The sequence below is a fragment of the Sturnira hondurensis genome, unplaced genomic scaffold (genome assembly GCF_014824575.4).
Source record: "Sturnira hondurensis isolate 20B ecotype Veracruz unplaced genomic scaffold, ASM1482457v3 Scaffold0010812, whole genome shotgun sequence".
NCBI lineage: Eukaryota > Metazoa > Chordata > Mammalia > Chiroptera > Phyllostomidae > Sturnira > Sturnira hondurensis.
In genome coordinates this window covers 1,189,196-1,203,192 of record NW_028083443.1, presented here as the reverse complement: position 1 = coordinate 1,203,192, position 13,997 = coordinate 1,189,196, and positions in this window count along the sequence as shown.

The window sequence follows — 13,997 nt, the reverse complement described above, 5'->3', positions numbered from 1 at the left end:
GGCCCTAGTCACATGAAAAATTATAATCTGGTCCTTCCTATTCTCTTTCTCTTTATTTTTTCTCTAAAGCTCATGCTTTGTGAGTCTCTCCCAACTAGAATGTGAACTTCACGCACGCAGGGTTGCAGTTCGGCATCCGGCTTTCTTCACTGCTGTACCCTTAGCACCTGGGACCTTAGATGCCTAGCAAACAAATCACCAGTGAATGCTTGCTGGGTGAAAGAATGAATGAATGAACACATCTCTCAAAGCTGTTGATAATAAAATAGCCAGAAACAATAAAAAAATATAATAGTATTTTGCCCTGGCTGGTGTAGCTCAGTAGATTGAGCGCGGGCCTGCGAATAAAAGGATCGTGGTTCGATTCCCAGTCAGGGCACATGCCTGGGTTGCAGGCCAGTCTCCAGTAGGGGATGTATGAGAGGCAACCATACATTGATATTTCTCTCCCTCTCTCCTTCCCTTCCCTTCTAAAGATAAATAAATAAAATATTTTAAAAATATATGTAATAGTATTTTACACTCTTTCTCATTCTAAGAACAGGCTACTGTTTAGTTTGACTGCCGTGTAATTGGAATGGAGGCAGAAACATGGGATTTTGTGTTTGCTTTTGCTCACAGAGGGTGAAAACAGGCAGCAACATTTATAACCCCCCCCCCCATTCACTCCTCTGCCTGTTTGATAACAGAATGTATGTGAGGGGGAACAGAACATACCACCCCAAAATGTGCCACTTTGGCATGTGGATTGTTTTGAGCTAAAGGCATTAAGACCCAGAAGACTTGGGGGAACTTTGCTGCCTTTCTCTTAACCACCCAAAAGAGTTTAGATTAGGGGCCTGCACCAGGAAGAGAGCTGTTTCCAGAGACCACTTCTTACATCAGGAAGACTTACCTGCACAGTGCGGCAAACATTTGTTTACCAAACATTCTTTCTACTCATTTTCCTTCCAATTGTCTTCCTCTGCTTTGAAGCCCCAGGCCCCTTCTCCTTAGCTCAGGATGGTATAAAAGTCTCAATTGCCTGGCCACCATGAAGTCTCATGACTTTGTGCGAGTCCCCTTATGCATGCAATTAGTTTTCTTTGTTAATCTGTTGTAAATTCATTTAGTAGGCTTGTTAAAAACCTTAGAAACAAGAACAGGCTGACAGTGACCAGAGAGTAGAGGGGAGGGAATTTCAGGGAAAAGGGGAAGGGTTTACAGGAACAAGTATAAAGGACACATGGACAAAAGGGGGCAGAAACGAGAGGTAGGTGGGGAGCACTGGGGGGTGGGCTGGGATGGGAGTAAAAGGCAGAAAACTGTACTTGAACAACAATTAAAATAAAATTTTTCAAAAAAAAAACTTAGGAGGGATAGAGGGAAGATGGCGGCGGAGTAGGACAAAGGATTTCGCTTCTCTCCACGCGCCGGAGAAGGACCTGGCTGATCTGCGGAAGAACACAGCAGATGCTAAACTGGGACTCAGCATATAAGAAAGCAGGACTCCAGAGACTGTAGCGGACACTGAATGACCAGAAGTTGAGGAGAGGAGACGACCACAAATCAACAAGGTACGAGGGAGCAGCACAGAGGCGGTGGCGGGGGGGCCCCCTGCCAGGCCAAGCCAAGGCCCAGGCCGGCCGCCCAGGTCTCTGAGAGCCGAGGGTGGGCAACACCGTCTCTGGGAGAGAACTGGTCACCGGCACCACCCCTGTCTGGCAGGGCGCAGATTGGAAAACACCATAAGAGATCGGTCTTCCAGTAGTGGCAGAGAGAGGAGTGAGCATTCGGAAGCAAGCTCCAATAACCCGATAACCCGTGGAGTCAGGTTGCTGGCTTGGGAGAACTGAGAGTTGCCAGAGCACTCCCTGCTTCAAGGGGCCCGTGCCTGCCTGCGAGCAGTCCCGGGGAATCTCCGACTGCTGTCAGGGCCTCCAGAAGTGGGTCAGTTTCGAGCTCCATCCCTACTCAGCCGGCACAGATCAGCTCCATCCCTGCTNCATTAAGACCCAGAAGACTTGGGGGAACTTTGCTGCCTTTCTCTTAACCACCCAAAAGAGTTTAGATTAGGGGCCTGCACCAGGAAGAGAGCTGTTTCCAGAGACCACTTCTTACATCAGGAAGACTTACCTGCACAGTGCGGCAAACATTTGTTTACCAAACATTCTTTCTACTCATTTTCCTTCCAATTGTCTTCCTCTGCTTTGAAGCCCCAGGCCCCTTCTCCTTAGCTCAGGATGGTATAAAAGTCTCAATTGCCTGGCCACCATGAAGTCTCATGACTTTGTACAAGTCCCCTTATGCATGCAATTAGTTTTCTTTGTTAATCTGTTGTAAATTCATTTAGTAGGCTTGTTAAAAACCTTAGAAACGAGAACAGGCTGACAGTGACCAGAGAGTAGAGGGGAGGGAATTTCAGGGAAAAGGGGAAGGGTTTACAGGAACAAGTATAAAGGACACATGGACAAAAGGGGGCAGAAACGAGAGGTAGGTGGGGAGCACTGGGGGGCGGGCTGGGATGGGAGTAAAAGGCAGAAAACTGTACTTGAACAACAATTAAAATAAAATTTTTCAAAAAAAAAACTTAGAAAAGAAGCAAGAAAAAAAACCTTTTCCTTGCCTGCAAAAGCTTTTGCTCTCCAAATCAATTAAGAACAAAATCGAAAACACTGCAATCACTTCCGGATATTCTGACAACAGGAAATGAGGAAACATTATCATTAGCAGGCATTTTTACTTAAATAGAGGATGACTAAATACATCCCTTCTTTTAGAGATTTTGGTAGGAAATAAAAAATAAATAATATTGTAGTATACGTGTGGTGACTCAATGAGAAATTACTAAGTATGCACAGGAAGGGAAAGCCAAGGTAAGTGGCCGCACATCCCTGGCTATCGATAGCTCCTACGTAGGCTGGACTGGGAGCAACTGTCTGCCTCTGGCCGGTAAAGACAGACCAAAGGACTCACCCAAGGAGTGTGTGGGGCTGTTTTGGTGAATTTAGATGATGAGAGAGGCACCGGGAGTTGGCTCAAGGAACGGATATAGTTGTGTTTTGTTTTGTTTTTTCATTCTCAAAGGGTTATTTTTTATTTTTTCACTCAATTACAGTTACCAGTCAATATTTGTTTATATCAGTTTCAGGTGTACAGTACAGCGAATAGGCATTCTTATAATTTACAAAATGATCCCTCAATAAATCTAGTACCCACCTGGCACCATACATAGTTATTACAGTATCACTGACTATAATTCCTGTGCTGAACTTTACATCCTGTGACTATTCTGGAACTACCAACGTGTACTTCTCAGTCCCTTCACCTTTTTCACCCAGCCACCAACCCCCTACCCATCTGACCGCCATCAGTTTGGTCCTTGTACCTACCTATAAGTCTGCTTCTGTTTTTTTGTTGTTGTTTATATTGTTCCTAGATTCCACATGTACGTGACATCATAGAGCATATGCATTTTCCTGTCTGACTTATTTCACTGGGCACAGCACTCTCTACGTCCATCCATGTTATCTCGAGTGGTATGATTTCATTTGTTTTCATGACCGAATAATATTCCATTGCGTATATGCACCATATCTTCTTTATTCAATGCCATTGTGGTCAGAGGAGGTGCTTGTTATGACTTTAATCTTCTTAAATTTACTGAGACTTGTTTTGTGTCCTAATATGTGTCCTATGCTGGAAAATATCCCATGTGCCTTCGAAAAGAATGAATAATCTGCTGCTCTGGAATAAAACACTCTAAAAATATCAATTAAATCAATCTGGTCCAATGTACCATTTAAGGCCACTGTTTCCTTGTAGATTTTCTGTTTGGAAAGCCAAGTCATTGATGACAATGAGGCATTAATGTCCCCTACTAGGACTGTGTTACTGTATCTCTCCCTTACTGGGATTCGCTGTATACATAGGTGCTCCTATATTGGGCACATAAATGTTTATAAGGCATATATCATCTTGCTGGATTGTTCCCTTTATTATTATGAAATGTCCTTCTTTGTCTCTCAGTGTAGCCTTTGCTTTAAAGTCTGTTTTGTCTGATATAAGTGTTGCTCTCTTATACCAGCTCTCTTCATTTGCTTCCATTTGCGTGCAATATCTTTTTCCATCTTTACTTGCAGTCTCTGTGTCTCTTTCAATCCGAAGTGGGTTCCTCATAGACAGCATATGTACGGATCTCATTCTCTTGCAGATTCAGCCACCATGTGTCCTTTGCTTGGAGCATTTAGTCCATTTGCATTCAAAGTGATTATTGGTAGGTGTGCAGTTCTTACCATTTTATTATTTATGTTTTTGTTCATTTTTGCTTCTTCTTAAAGAAAAGACCAATGACTATTATTAAGTAGATGCATAGGCAGGATGACCAGACATTTCCTTAATCAGGGATGGCTCTGATATGAGCCTGACTTTCTGGTTAAGTCACTAAGAGCACCTTCTTTCCCTCTCAGAAGTGTGCTGGTTTGGATGATAAATGATGTGGTCATCTACTCTGTAAACATATCACTATGGAAGACTGAGCAGAATGTGACAGGTCCTGGAAGTCACGTGTATATTTTTCAAACCAAACTCCTTGTTTCACACAAGCCTAATGGTCAGGAAAATGCTTCCCAGTTATCCGAGGCTCCTGACAATTTGAATTCTGATCTCTTGAAGTTTTCTCACGCTGTTATATATTGGGTCCTTTTTTTTTTTTTTTTGCACATTTTAAATACTCCAGTGACTCTGCATCAGCATGAACTTAAGACTCATGTTCCCCAGCCACCGAGCTAGAAAAGCAGGATGCCTTTCCCTTAGTTGGGAAGGAAAGTCATTTTGATCATTTTTAAAAGTCTTTTGGAAGTAATTGAATTGAAAAGTAGGTGAGCCTAAGTACTCTGAAAGCAGAGGTAGAAGACAGCATGGCAACAAAGGGCAGCTGAGAAGATAAGCAAAAACGATGGCCAGGAAAGACCTTCGGCCCTGTGTATTTCAAAGGCTTTTTGTGACTATTAATTAGTTGATCCTGACAACCTCTTGATAGAATACATTGAGCATTATTAGCCCTTGCTGCAGGTGCAAGGGTTAATACCTGGAATACTATAAGATTAAGGGGCTGTAGCAAGAATTGAAAAGCTCATGGATGGCATTGTAAGAATTAGAGCTGAGTCTCTTTGGGGCAATTGTATTCAGAGTCCACCAGGCTAGAGTCTAGGTGGTATAACACATCGCTCAATGGTCACAGAAGAGCACCCTGAGGAGTGCCCAAATCTGATAAGAAAAGATCAGCTCAAATCACTTTTGAAAGCTAAATGGAATACATGAGTCTAGGAGGCACTGAGATGCTATCTTTGTCTTAGACTTCCATGGAGAGAAAGACGCCTGGTTCAGTTTACGATGAAAGGAGACAGACACACGCTAAAGAATATCAGCAATTGGTCTTAGTAGCAGATTTTATATTGTATCATAGCAAACAGTAATGAAGAAGAACTAGGTGAACAAAATGGGCTTTCCAGGATGTGCTTTGAAACAAACAGTTTCCAAGGATTGAGACACACCAGCAAGCCAGGAAAAGTGGAACAGGGCAACTGAGACAACTGGACAAACTGGCTCAGTGTTTTGCAGCCAGATACACGAGGTGACCTTTACCCCTAAAGATAACATCCAGGCCTCAGTTGCAGTTCAGCTCCAGGCCCAGAAAGGCAGCAAAACTAGGTGGGCAATGCCAGGCCCACTGCAATGATGGATGGCCCCTGAGAGGGCACACCTGGAAAACTGATGAATATTCTTTTGAAACCCTTTTCTGAGACCTCGCCTAAGATTCCAGTCTGCAAGACATTGCACTTTGAGAACTGTCAGCTTCAAGCAATGAGCCTTAAAGAACTCACATAGTCCATCTAATATTTCTAATAGTGTATATGCAGGCATCTTTAAAGCAGATACCCAGAAAGTATGTTTTCCTTACAATCTAAATGAGTACAAATCTATTGATTTATAATATGGTAATAAATGTTGCTACAAATTAACTTCCTGAGAGAGTTCTTGCAGATTTTATACTTAAAAATAATAAAGGCACCCTGGCTGGTGCGGCTCATTGGATTGGGCACCATCTCACAAAGTGAAACGTCACTGGTTCAATTCCCCGTCAGGACACATGCCTAGGTTTTGGGTTCAGTCCCCAGTTGGGGCACATATGAGAGGCAACTGATTGATGTTTCTCTCTACACTGATGTATGTTTTTCTCTCTTTCTCTCTCCTGTTCTCTCTAAAAATAAATAAATAAAATCTTAAAAAATAATAAAGACACTAATTCCAAAGTTTAGAATAGAATTGTTATTTATTTAACCTAAGACTGTAATGAAGCCAGCTAATCCTTCAGTTCAGCATCACCCAATCTTATTTCTATGAGATTAGACGGCAGGTGGTATCAATGAACACAGTGAAATCAGTTATCATTTGTTACTCCTTATGTCATCCTTTGGAAATGCTTAAGATAAGAAAAAATACTTCTCTTCTTAAACTGAACACTGAATAGAGGTTCTGATGAAGAGGTGGGCATAAGAGGGGAGGGTCCAGCCAGTGATGGGCTGTGTGTTTTAATATTTATATGCATGTTGAAACTGTGTATATAGGAGCTAATGGAAGTCACAGAATTGACACAGGCAGCACAGCTTGAAAGGCAGAGAAAGGTACCCCTGGAGACACCTCTGTGTGCACTTCCAGCTCCGGAAGACTGCGGCGGTTAAGTGGGTGCCGTTCATTTCTTTGAATTTCACCTCCAGAATCAACCATTCAAACACTATTGCAAGCACTCAATTACATAGCGGAAGTTTAGTAAGCTTCCAGGATTTCCAGAATTTTGTCTGCATTAAGATTAACAGTGATTACCATGTGGGGTACAGAGTAAGGTCAGTAAAATCAGTGTGTGTGAATATGTGCTTGTATGTGATTGTGTAGGTGTGTGTGTGTCTGGGAGAGAACTGTCCTCAATCTGGCCACAATTTTAATCTCTAAAGCTATATTATTAACCTAATCATAGATTCCCTTAAATAGTCAACTATGTAACAAAAGCACTTACCAAGTTTTTTTTTTTTGTCTTCATTGACATTAAACTTTGTGTTTTTTCCTATTCATTCCTAAGAATTCTTGGTAAACACTTTTCCATTTTCATAACACCAACACCTTGGCTCGTTATACAGTTTCTAACAGCATCCAACCGACCCTCCCTCACTCCTTTACCCAGGCAATCAGACGTTTGATTTTTTAGCGTGCTGTAACTGATACTTTCTTGTTCTATTTCAGGGATCATTTCTTTCATCATTCATGAGGCCCAGAAGTCTAATGCTAGAAGAAATGCACTTTCCTCCTCCCGGTTTCTAGAGAAGGAATTTTGACACCCGTTTTCCCTTCTCTACCTGTTTACTCACTGTACTTCTGCCTGCATTAACTGGACGGTGTTTCTCTTTGGAAACATGCGGACAAACTGTCTTCTCTATCTTCAGTCCCCGAGAGAGCAAGATGCCTGTAGCAAGCGTTAGTTTTGCTGCTACTCCTGGGAGAAGAAAAAATATTCCCCAAGGAATATTCTACAGTCTCTGCTGCCTTGACTAAGGAGATAAATGTGAAGAATTCTGGAGCTCAGCGTTAGCAAACCCTCTTTCTTAACAGCCTAAAAGCCATATCTACAAATTGCACCTCTTTTAGTAATAAAGAAATTTTGCTTCATCACAAAGATGCTATTGATCATGGCCACCACAGACCCCAATACTAAGTGTAAACCTCATCCTAATTTGTATGTCTATGGGCTTTTATTGATTGTATGTTATTTATAAAACTCTTCCCATAAGGGCCATGGTGTTTCTAGTTTCTCTTCTGTTACATGTGCATGCCGGCGGAGGTATCTGTATGGCATCATGTAGTCCCAGACGCGTAAGCTTTTTGTCTAGTTCCCTTTGGATACCACTTTCCTTATTATTTTCCAGGGTTCACTGCTTTCCTTTCTTTTTTTTCAGTGAAAACTCCATACCTAGACCATTCCACATCGTCCTACCAACTAGGACACCCACTTCCTATACTTAGCTGTGCATTCCTGTGCCAAACCAGTGTCTTGTATTAATGCAAACAGAAGACCCATTAGGAATTGAGACAAAAAAGAAAACATCAAAAGCTAGTAATGATAATAAAGATAGAGTTTTAAATCGCTAGTAAAATATATATTACTCAGTAAATAGATTGAGTCACCTGAATAGACATCTGAATAAAAAAATAAGTTGTATTTATTCATTACACTATACAAAAATAAATATGAGGTATATTCAACCATTAAAATAATAAATTAAATAATACCTATAATAAAAATAAATAAACAAAACATCAATATTCTTGTAAGGAGAGGCTTGCAATCTTGAATTGGGATAACAAATTCTACCTAGGACACAAAGATCAACAGCCATAGAGATAAAGGTACTGTAAATGTAATTATTACAAAGTAATGTTTAAATTTGCATAACAAATGGTCTTGATAAATAACAATTTATCAGAGAGACAAATACATATACCACTTTTATATACAAGCCATTCAAGTCCTAGGATTCTTCCCACACATACTGGCATATGTAAGAAATGACACATTTTTAAATGTCATTCATTTAAATGTGTCATTAAATGTGAACATTCATTTCAGCATGGTTTATAAATACAAAATATTGGCAAGGATAATTGTCCTTCAATAGAGGACTGAGTTGATTTTGCTGTATAATTGAAGATAAATACAGCAGCTAAAAAAATGAAGTTCCATTTTGTTTACTAACAGGCTGAACCACATGAACTGATCTGTAAGAAAACCTATGAATAGCTTGTTTGGTAGGAAAGGTGAGGAGCGGAACAGGAGATGGAGCATGTTATCTGTTAAATATAAAAGGAAGATGCAGATGGAAACAAAGAAAAACATATGCATAATTCTGTAAAAACCAGAAGTCAGTAACTGCGGCTCATCCAGTGAGACGCATCAGTCACCTGGGAGACTGAAGTAGAAATGACACTTTTCATCATTAACTGTACATTTTAGAACTTTTAATTGTATATGCCATATGTGTATTACCTGCTAACAGAAATATTTTAAAAGGACAAGTCTGTATCTATAAATTACTTCTGAGAATTATGTAAGAGTTAAGCTCATTGTAACTATTTTCTTCTACTTCCCAGGATTCTTTGACAATATCAGAGTTTTAGCTCTAGAACATTGTTAAATTTAAAGTAAAACAATTAGAACATTAAGCTTAAGAATAGTGAAGGTTACAAATTAAAATAGGTAAATGCCAGCTTTGAATGAAGGTGTGTGCGTGGAACACATTACTGCAGGTTGTGCCCCCGACTGCCTTTGCCACTATCAAGGGCAAGAGCAGCCCTGTATGAACATAAGATCTAGAACATAAGATCTGGAACCATTCTAGAGATGGAGTTGGGGAGATAAAGTTTAAGGAGATATAGCCTAAAGATTGCCTTGGGAAATTTGCGAGTATTAATCATTATTTCTCTTTTTTTTTTATTGATTTTATTGATGATGCTGTTCCTCTCACTCATTGCCAAACCATCAGTAACCCTCTTAGCTTCCCCTTTTCAACATCTCCAGCACCGTGACGGCCTCATCATCACCATGGCTACCCGCTGATCTAAACAACCCTGTGCACCTACACCTCACTACCGCAATGGCCTCTCACCAAGTCTCCCTCCTCCGTTACTGCTCCTCTGGCAATCTGTTCTCTGCAAAGTATGTAGAGTGGGTCCTGTACAATGAGTGTTTGTGTCCCACCAAAGCTAAAATGTTGAAATCCTAACCCCCAGTCAGATAGTATTAGGATGTGGGGCCTTTGGGAGATGATAGAGACATGAGGACACGGCCCCCACGAATGGGATTAGTGTCCTTTTAAAAGAGACCCAGAGAGCTCCTTCCCCCCTCCATTGTGTGAGGGGACAGCAAAGAGATAACTGTTTATGAAGCAAGAAGCACTGCCAGACACCTAATCTGCCTGTCCCCGGATTTTGGACTTTTCATCCTCCATAAATTCCTGTTTCTTTGTAAGTCAATTAGTCTATGGTATTTTTATACCAGTGGGCAGAACGGACTAAGACAATGACTCTCTGACTATATAAGTTAGATCACATTGGATCCCATCAAGCCTTCCAAGGGCTGCCCTGCCCCTCAGACTGTAACCCAAAGACTTCATCAGGCCCTGCGGGGCCTGCTCTGTGTTTTTTTCTTTTTCTCCATCTCCACCATGCTCCCTCTTGCTCACACCTCTCCAGCCGTAGTGTGTCCTTTATTGTCCATTTCACATGCCAGGCAGATACCCGCCTGAGGAGCTGCACTTGCTATTTCCTCTGCACGGCTTGCTCATCATTTCCTTCAGATCTCTGGACAATTGTCGCCTTCGTGGAAGGAACCTTCTCTGACCAAATGCCTATCACTCTTCGCTCATGTATTTTTGGCCACAGCTATTCATCACTTGATATATTTTTGCTTGTCTGTCTCCCTTCAAAGTCATTTCCACGAGAGTAGAAAATCCATCAGTATTATTCATTGCCATATCGCCAGCATTGAGAACTGCAATTAAACCCAAGTAGAAACCCAGTGTTTCAATTAATTAGGTATCTAAAATATCTGTTTAGTGAATATAATAGTACCGCTAATTCATTTGTTGAAATTCATTTGTTGAAATATACTATTAGAAAGAACCCGGCCCTCCGCATACCAAAGGTGAAACATGAGGCTTGAATGAATATTAAGGTAAATAAATAGCTGTTAACACTTGTTTTCTGGGCATTCAAATAATAATTATTATTATTACTATAGTTATAATAATAATAACTACTGAATACTAGCCATGGCTCACTCAGAGCTCTCCACAATACCATCCGATCCTCACAACTACATGACAAGTATGATTAATGTCCCTTTTTATAGAAGAGGAAATGTTGCCAGAGGGTTAACATTACTCACCCTTGCTCAAACAGAAATTATGGCACAAGATAATAGCAGGTGAGATTTATCGTGCTTTCAAGACATGCCTGGCTCTGCATAAGTGCTTTTCAGGTATCAGGCCAATGAATCCCGTAGATGAGGAAGCTCATTACCTCTCGTGTGGACGGAGAGGGAAAACTTAGATTGAGTTTGCAGAGTTAGCTAAGTTAGAAATCAAAAGTGGGGAGTCTGACCCTTGCACATATACTTGTCACCTGTCATTCTACTGCTTTCCACAGGCCTCAGGCAACTCGGCCCTGCTCTCGGGCACATTTGCATTCTCAGTACAGGTGGCTTCCGGGGCATGAATCTGCATTCTCTCAGATTCGTCCAGCCTGTACACTGGAGTGGGACATAGAGATATTCCATTCCACATATCAGACAGGCAAACAATGATTGTCAGATTAAATATTAAATATATTGTCTCCCAACATATAAGGTTATTGCCCATAAATAGATTTTTCAAATTCAAACACATAAAGGATGAGGCTCCATGAAATAATTACACATTTAAACATTTGACGTGGCAGAATTATTATTGCTAGGCATCTATTTTTTTTTAAAGTCTTACCTTTGGTACTCACAATTTTCTTTTTTCTTTTTCTTTTTCTTTTCTTTCTTTTTTTACATTTGGTAACTCAGCACTGAGCAATTTAGTCTTATTCTGAACGATTCCATTATTTATTGAGTAAAAGTCACATGGATCTGTAAACTGAACTATTCCAAAGTTGTGCTATAATAAAAAAGTGCATCAATACTGTTAGATCATATAAACACTATTACTTCTTGAATTGGGCATGTGTTTTGTTCTTTTGCAGTGTTAAAAACTTAGGTGGGAGGATTGGACTTGCTGTACTATGCTAATGAGATTTTCTGGACTGCAGTTAGTCCCCAGCAGGATTTTGTTGTTTTTAAGGTGATAAATTACTAAACATATGCTGTGTGACTTCAGTTGTTCAGTGAAGATTGTGAGATTGATTAGCCCAGATGGGCCTTTGCAGTGAAGACAGAAGCCCAGGATGCTACATGTTTTAATTAGGTCTGGTAATAAGATGTATGTAGGAAAGAGGTTAATATACAAAGTATCTAATCTCCATTAATCATTCATTCATTCACCAGTGACATGTGACTATGGGTGTTAGGCCATGTATTAGAATCTAGAGATCTAATGATAATTACACAGCCTGGCAGCCTGGCCCTCAAAAAACTGGCACTCAAATTGTACTCAGGGCTTTCCAAACAATAATTCTTGCCTTAAGGGAGTTTCAATCCCTTCTCTAGCACACAGTGTAGCATATGGTAAGAGAGCAAACACAGTGCTGTCCCTGGCCTGTTTTGTCCTAGACTGGACATCTGTAATTGCACAGTGGCAAGGAGCAGCGATCAATACATTCTTACAACAGGTTTTCTATCACCCCTCAGATCTGTTTATCCTGTGGTAAAGCTGAAGTAGTTACATGTTCAGCTCAATTATGGGTTAAAGTGGCATTTACAGTTTTTTACATGTTATTTTCCAATGACATCACCTTAACCAATCACTAAAACACATTGACAAAGGTCAGGGTAAACACATACAGAGTCCAGCACAAATAAGACCCTTCTTTTAATATAAAATTATTTATTACATAATCATAAGCATGTAATTCTGTAACATAATGATGTCACACTTAAGCACACTATAGGACGTTCTAGGTGAAACGTTCAAATTAAAACTACAGATTTTATACCCACATTATTACCGTACCATCCACACTCAAGCAGACCTTACTTCTGCCGGACTCTGTATATAGAGATTCTAAACCCTTAAAGAAATAACTGTGAACAGAAAGATGGTGTGGACAGAGTATATATGACTGAACTCTAGTAATAACCTTTTATTAAATAGAACAGTTTGTATTTCCCTGATTCTTAAAACTTACCTTTCTGAAAATATAGCATAGTGTTACTTCTGAAGTCCTACTTGGAAATCTTAGAAAACTAAATATTCATTAAAAAAAAACCCTAATGGAGTAGTATATCACCTATAGAGATTTTAAAACAAGAATGTTTGAGAATTTATGCAGTGACTGTATTAATTATGCAGTGAAAGTATCTTTAAGAATGGCAATCACGGAGTTTGTCCACCTTTCAGGATGGATGCTAATGCTAATTCATAAATTATGTTTTTCTATGTATGAGTCAAACTGCAGCAGTACACAAAATAGCAAATAGGTAAATTTTGAAAAAGTAGTTCACTAGCATTATAAACATTCACTTAGTATTTGGGAGGAGATGGGATTGGTGAACAAAATCAAAGATTGGGATTGGTGAACAAAATCAAAGATTAACCAGATTGCATTCATCTTTGTAAATGGTTTAGTCTTACTGCTTTGGGAAGGGTCAACTTTTCTGCCTTTTTCTTTGGTCTTCACTCCAAAGCAAAGTGAATGGCATTATTTTCTGACTCACGGGTGAAATAAAGGCCATCAGAAATCAGAGCTTTTATTTGCATCCAGAGACATCCTTTTGCTACTTCAACAATTTCTTTAAAGGAAAAATAATATAACAACAGTAATAACAATAATGAAAACTATTAAGAATTAAGTAAGCTTTAATGGCCAGATTTTGCTAAGTGCTTTATTAACAAGCATTATCTTAGGTAATTATTATCATTATTCCCATTTTTCAGATAGTAAAATCAACAGCACAAGAAATGAAGGAACTTGTCCCAGGTCACTTAGCTAATAAGTTATGGAGCAGGTATGTGAATTTAGATGGGTGTGGCTCCGTCCTGAAACCTGTCCTGAGCCTGCAGGGCATCTCCCAGCCTGTCCTAGGTCTCACAACTTCCGCACCCCTAGAGACTGTGAGATAGGCCCTACTTTCGGTTTCTGAGCATTTGATCTTTCTCCAGGGGCTCCTTCCTGTTTACATGCAAGCACACATGTGCTTTAGGCAGAAGATATGGGAGAAATGAGGTTATGAAAATGAAAACACTGTGTATGTGCCAACCACACACAGT